This window comes from Melitaea cinxia, chromosome Z, assembly GCF_905220565.1.
Source record: "Melitaea cinxia chromosome Z, ilMelCinx1.1, whole genome shotgun sequence".
Classification (NCBI taxonomy): Eukaryota; Metazoa; Arthropoda; class Insecta; order Lepidoptera; family Nymphalidae; genus Melitaea; species Melitaea cinxia.
Genome location: NC_059424.1, coordinates 16,354,073 through 16,360,299, shown reverse-complemented (window position 1 = coordinate 16,360,299; position 6,227 = coordinate 16,354,073).

Below are 6,227 nucleotides of genomic sequence, written 5' to 3'. Positions count from 1 at the left end.
ATGGAAAACATTAGGGGAGGCTTATGCCCAGCAGTGGGTGTCCGTGAGCTGATGTGGTGATAAAACTTTATTAATAGTCAATATGAAAAATAAAATCCAAAAAAACCTAACTGTGGTCGAAGCACTAAAGGAAGTAAATGAAAAATTAAAATCGACAGTAGTTAATCTCGATAGCCGCCTAACTCTTATGGAACAGCAGGCAAGGATCAGTGGTTTGGAAATTCAATATATATCGGAGCATAAATCAGAAAACTTATAATAATAATAATAATGGAATTCCATGCTGGAACAGCTGATGAGAAAAGACAAAATTCATGATTTTGCTATAATGACAGTAAAAAACTAAATTACAAATACGTATGGATAAAGAATGGACATGGGTTTTTAAGGAAAACGGATGGCTCTGAATGTATTGTAAAGAATATCGAACAGCTAGAATAACTGAAGTCTTAGAACTCTAATTTCGAATAGTCATTTATTTATTATATGTATATAAAATTCCATAATTTGAAAATATATTACCAAAATGTTAGGGGAATCAGAAACAAAACACAGGAAGTAAAACTTAATATACTTACTAATGACTTTGATATTGTTATATTAACAGAAACTTGGCTTAATGACCGCGTATTCGATGCTGAATTTATTGACAATCGCTATATAGTCTATCGTAGAGACGGAACAGAGTAATACTCAAAAGGTTAGTAGTGGAGGGGAAATAATGGTCCCAATAAAAAGTAGTGTTGATACAATCATACAGAATAAACTGAGTCATAATTATAGCCATTTGTGTTGTGTATATACCACAATCAGTCAAAAGTGAAGCACTCAATACGTTTTTAATTATCATGTCTAGAATAATTACGTAATGCAAATGAACATGTGCTCATTATAGGTGACCCTTATTTAAGTAGTATATCGTGGTCTGTATTACTAAAAGTAAATTATATGTAACCATAATGTGGTAATTCTCTTAGTACTTCTCTTATTGATTTTATTGAAGAAAATTTCAATGAAAGATTACTTGTTTTAGTCCTCACTTGTAATACGCATGTCAATGTCATCAAATACCCAAGCCCTATCAGCGTAGTTGACAATCACTATCCACCCTTATTAGTTAGTCTTGAACAAGGAGACTTAGCTAATATAGGTAGATAAAAAGACTACTGAAAGATTAAACTTCTATAAGGCAAACTATGGTAATATTATCAATGATTTATATTGGCTTAATATACTTTCGAATTGCTATGATATTAATTCTATGATCACAATATTTTATATTAAATAATAATAATAATAATAATATTCTTTATTAAAGTGACCAGTGACTCATTTTGGTTAGTTAACAATATTTCTTACATACTATGTTAGTTTAGTTATTACAATTTTTTTAAATAAATAAATGTTACAGAACACATGAATCACGGCTGCACCGTTCCATTTGCAACGGCACAGCAATGATTCATGTATATGCAATCCAGTCTACTGGATATCATGCCCAGAATTCCGTTGGCACTACTACGCACCAGAGACCCACATCTTTTTCTTATGAGAGCGTAAAAACAACACACGCTTCTGCGAACATCCCTGAGGCGCTGCAATATCGAGGTAGCCCCAACAACACCCTGAACGCGTTATTGTATTGAACGAAAGTGATGAAAGTGAGGGAAATCACTGAATAACATGTCTCTAAGACTAAACGTAAAAAAAAAAGTAAATTCCGTATATGGTATAACTACAAACTCATTTCTATGTTAAAACAAAAAAATAAATGTAGGTTAAAAATAAAATAATCAACAACCAACTAGGTAAAATTCATTTTGAATCCCTGAGACGTTTCTTAGCTTCTAACGGTAACAATTTAATGAAGAAATGCTATGATAGATATATTGCATCAATTGAAGAGACTTTGACGAAAATCCCAATGTTTCTGGACTCATCTAAAAAATATTAAGGAGTCAACAAACACATATCCCGCAAAGATGAAGCTTAGTGATAAAATTGCCACTGATGGTCCTAGCTTGTGCAATCTCTTTGCGGATTTCTTCGCATCGGTCTACTAGTCGAGTGAATATTCATAAAGTTATTCACGTGCCTTGAATTTTATCTCAGATAGTCTTTGCAATAATAATATAACCATTAAGGAATAAATCAGAAAGCTGAAAGGACTTGACGTAAGAATCAGGTCCGGACAATTTGCCTCCTTTATTCATTAAGGAATGCGCTATTCCAGTATCAGGACCACTTCACTTAATATATAACAAATCTTTATGCACTGGTGTTTATCCTGAGCTATGGAAGTTAGCAAGAATAGTTCCTGTTTATAAGAACGGCGATCGTGAATCTCTAACTACAGGCCTATATCAATACTCTCGGCACTGTCAAAAGTCTTCGAATCTTTGCTACACCCAATTTTGTCACGCTACGCTCACCAGGCAATCTCAGAATCTCAACAGCACCTTTAGATGCGTGTAGACAAGTCGATGCAGTTTACACAGACTTCTCGAAAGCATTTGACAGAGTAAACCACAAACTTCTGGTATCAAAACTCTCAACTTTTGGCTTAGGTAGGCCTCTTTTGTCTTGGATCTCTTCATATTTACCTAACAGACGCTCATACGTAGTTACCAAAGGTCATAATTCCTCAAGGATATATTTAGGACCATTACTATTTAATATTTTACAATAAACAAAGTTTTCGTGTGGTGTAAGTTAAATGGACTGGAGATTATTAACCTTTACAAATGATCATATATTAGGTACTTTCACATGTAGATTTTTTTATTGAGGGAAAATATTTTGTTGGTACGCACCAATTACTGAAATTGGACTACATTCGCGATTTAGGTATCACTATTGACTACTATATTATAACATACACATTGACAACATATGCAGGTCGACACGCAAGATTTTGGAGTGTATTTTAAGAAATTATAAACAATTTAAAAAACTTAAAACCAAAAATTTTTTTTTATTACATTATTATGTAAGGAGTAAGCTAGAATATGGAATGCCCATTTGGAACCCAAACTACCAGACCCATAAAGATAGATTGGAAAGTATACAGAGACGGTTTACGCAATTTCACTCCATTGGACAAATCAAAAGATATATTATTGTAAACTTTCAGTAAAATCCATTCGGTAGTTTTTGCGTTAAAGAGTAACAAACATCCATACATCTATACATACAAACTTTCGCGTTTATAATATTAGTAGGATTATATTTTTTTTAATATGTAATTCTGTTGGTGGTTCTTATTAAATAAATAAATAAATATCTAGATAACAAATCTATTTTTGGTTTTGATCTGATATTGCAATATATACACTGTCAAAGAGTAAATATCTCTTGCTATCACCCTAGCTTAATGTATACTTATAACTCCAGGAGGTCTAATTTTAATTTTTTCCTATTCATCTCCTAAGAAAAGTAGTAAATACAAAGTTTAATCGGGTCTAGTTCAAACAACTTGTGTTTTAGGAAGTCATCACAGCTAAGGTCTAGTGCTTTTACTACAGCGCGAAGTCGTTCCAGAATTTACCGTTTGAGAGGTGCAGGACAAGGGTTCCTCAAACTTTTAGTAGAGCTGGTAGTTTTTACTGTGATTTAGTTGGTTCGTACAAAGTCGTGTGTAGAAAGAGAGATCACGAGCGATGACGATTAACTCCCGAAACACATTTAATTGCTCAGGTTATTTAATAACGATGAAGAATAATAAACGGAACTAAATAGTGCACATTTAATGTTCTTCTATATTTATCAAATTGCAAGCAAGCAAAAAATAACTAACTAGTTTTTCGTGCGTGGTTCGTAAAAATATTTATTAGAGTAATAAATGGTGAGAAATTTTATTTTCGCACATCACTACTACTAATAATTATCTAATAATTATTAAATTATTAGTAGACACATTATTAGTAATTTAGTAAGTAGGTACCGTACGGACATTTTAATTATTTTTAACGATGTGAACTTTAAAAAAGAATTTTTTTAATGGATGCCATGGGCTTATTTAAACCAATTTCATGAGTTGCTCGCTATGTAAGAGAGATTACGACCTAACATGTTCTTGTCTAATGTCTAAACAATTTAATTAAATGAGCAGCACAAGCAAATTGAACTGGCGTTGTTCAGAGTGTCGTACTAAACGGCTAAAAGCGGGTAATACGAACACTCAAGTTCACAATCGCTATGTTAATCCACAAGGAACAAATATTTATTAAATTGACCGAATTTTCTTTAGTTTTTCCTTCACTCAGCTACGCTGAAAACTTGTCCTGCGTTCAAGCATCCACGTCAATCAACAAGATGGGCAAGCCCGTAGAACGTCTCACCTCGAACAGAAACTGATAGCATTGATGACGCTGTTTTAAAAATACATGTTAAATTATCTGATATTATTTACGTAATTATGTTACGTAAGGTATAATGACATAACTTAATGTTGGCCAGGCGATCTGTCTACTTCGCACGAAAATGGCACAGTTCCAAATAAATCTGCAGGATTCCGGTCCAAGACCAAATATAGCAGCAGAATTCTCTACATTTTGTTTATTTGGTCTTTATTTTATATAACTAGGTCGGAAACCAAGCGTACGGCTCATCAGATGGTTAACGCTTTAGATATGCATCTTATCCTGTACTATTATATTTTATTTTTTGATTGTCTAGTTTGCTTAAAAGTAATATTAAATAATTTATTTAAGTTTTCTTATGTAAAATTTGCTTTAGAAATAAATAATGGAAGAGCACACTGGTTCATTGTGGCACAGGCTTTGCCTATGACAAGAACCAGGGAACTCATTATTCTATGTAAATATTTTTATGAATAAAGCATTATTAAAAGAAATAAAAAAGATTACTGTTGCCTATAAACACCTGCAATATCAGAAGCATCACAAGCACGTTGCTAACCCTATCCCCAGTTCCCCCCAGGAGCTCTGGTCACCTTACTTACCAACAGGAACACAACACTGCTTGAAAGCAGTTTTATTTAGTTGTGATCTTTTGTAAGGTCGAGGTACTTCCCCAGTCGGCCTGCTCCACATTTTGAGCAGGAAATTTTCTGCTGTGCCCTACCTCAGTAAACTCTAACTCAGTCTGTATTCTCTAACATATCTTCAAAAGCAAGTTGCAATACTATCGCAATAAAATTAGAGATGTGAAGCAAAACCAAAAATCCTTTTAGTGCTTGGTATTCCAGAAGAGAAGACAATTATCATGCTATTGCAATTTTGACTGAACACCGTGATATGACAGATCTTACTTCTAGTGATGTCAGGTGCTCTGAGCGCAGCTCTGGCAGTCTGAGACAAGCCGTAGACCATACTAATCAAATTTAAAGATCTTTTTTTAAATCAAATATAATTTGCTTCACTTAATCTTAAAAACTCTAGCCTAATTTTCCGAATTTCTAACAATGAAGGTTACAATACGTTTCTGCGTGAATGACATATGGAAACATAGAATTTATAAGTATCTACAATCTAATGATGGTTTAATTTTCATCTCAAACTAAATTTTCTATGATTTTTATTTAAAGCTTTAAAATTATGTAGAACGAAATAAAAACAGTATACACACTCAATAACAGACTTAGCGACTTATTATTATTATTATTATTAACGACTTATTAAAAACAAAAACTAGTTAAAATTATTCTTACTTTAGACTAGCTGTGCTCGCGAAATGCGCGGAATTTAATAAAAAAGTTTTTGTTTAGTTCGCAGACTAAAAAATAAGTAAAAATAACTAAATTAAAAGTAGTATCAGTTACTCCTTATTACATCAGCTATCTGCTAGTGAAAGTCCCGTCAAAATCGGTCGAGCCGTTTCAGAGATTAGCCGGAACAGACAGACAAAAATTATAAATAATGTTATTTTGGTATATTTACCGTGTAATACATACAGACATACATATGAATTTATTTACAAACGGTTTATTAATATTACAAACAGAGTTACAGAAACAGTTTATTCGTATAGATTAAACTTAGCTTCAATCATTCTTTCCACTTTAGATTATAGGTACCGTCAGAAGTGTTTTAATTACAATTAGGTATATGTAGTGTAGATGTCGCTTGCGGCTTTCTTGCGTTTACTTACAATATTTGGTAGACTGATTGACGGCGAGGATGGCTTCATTTTAACAGCCTTCAAAAAAAGAGGTGGTTGTCAATTCGACTACAATCATTTTTTGTACGCGTCATTTCATTTTATTT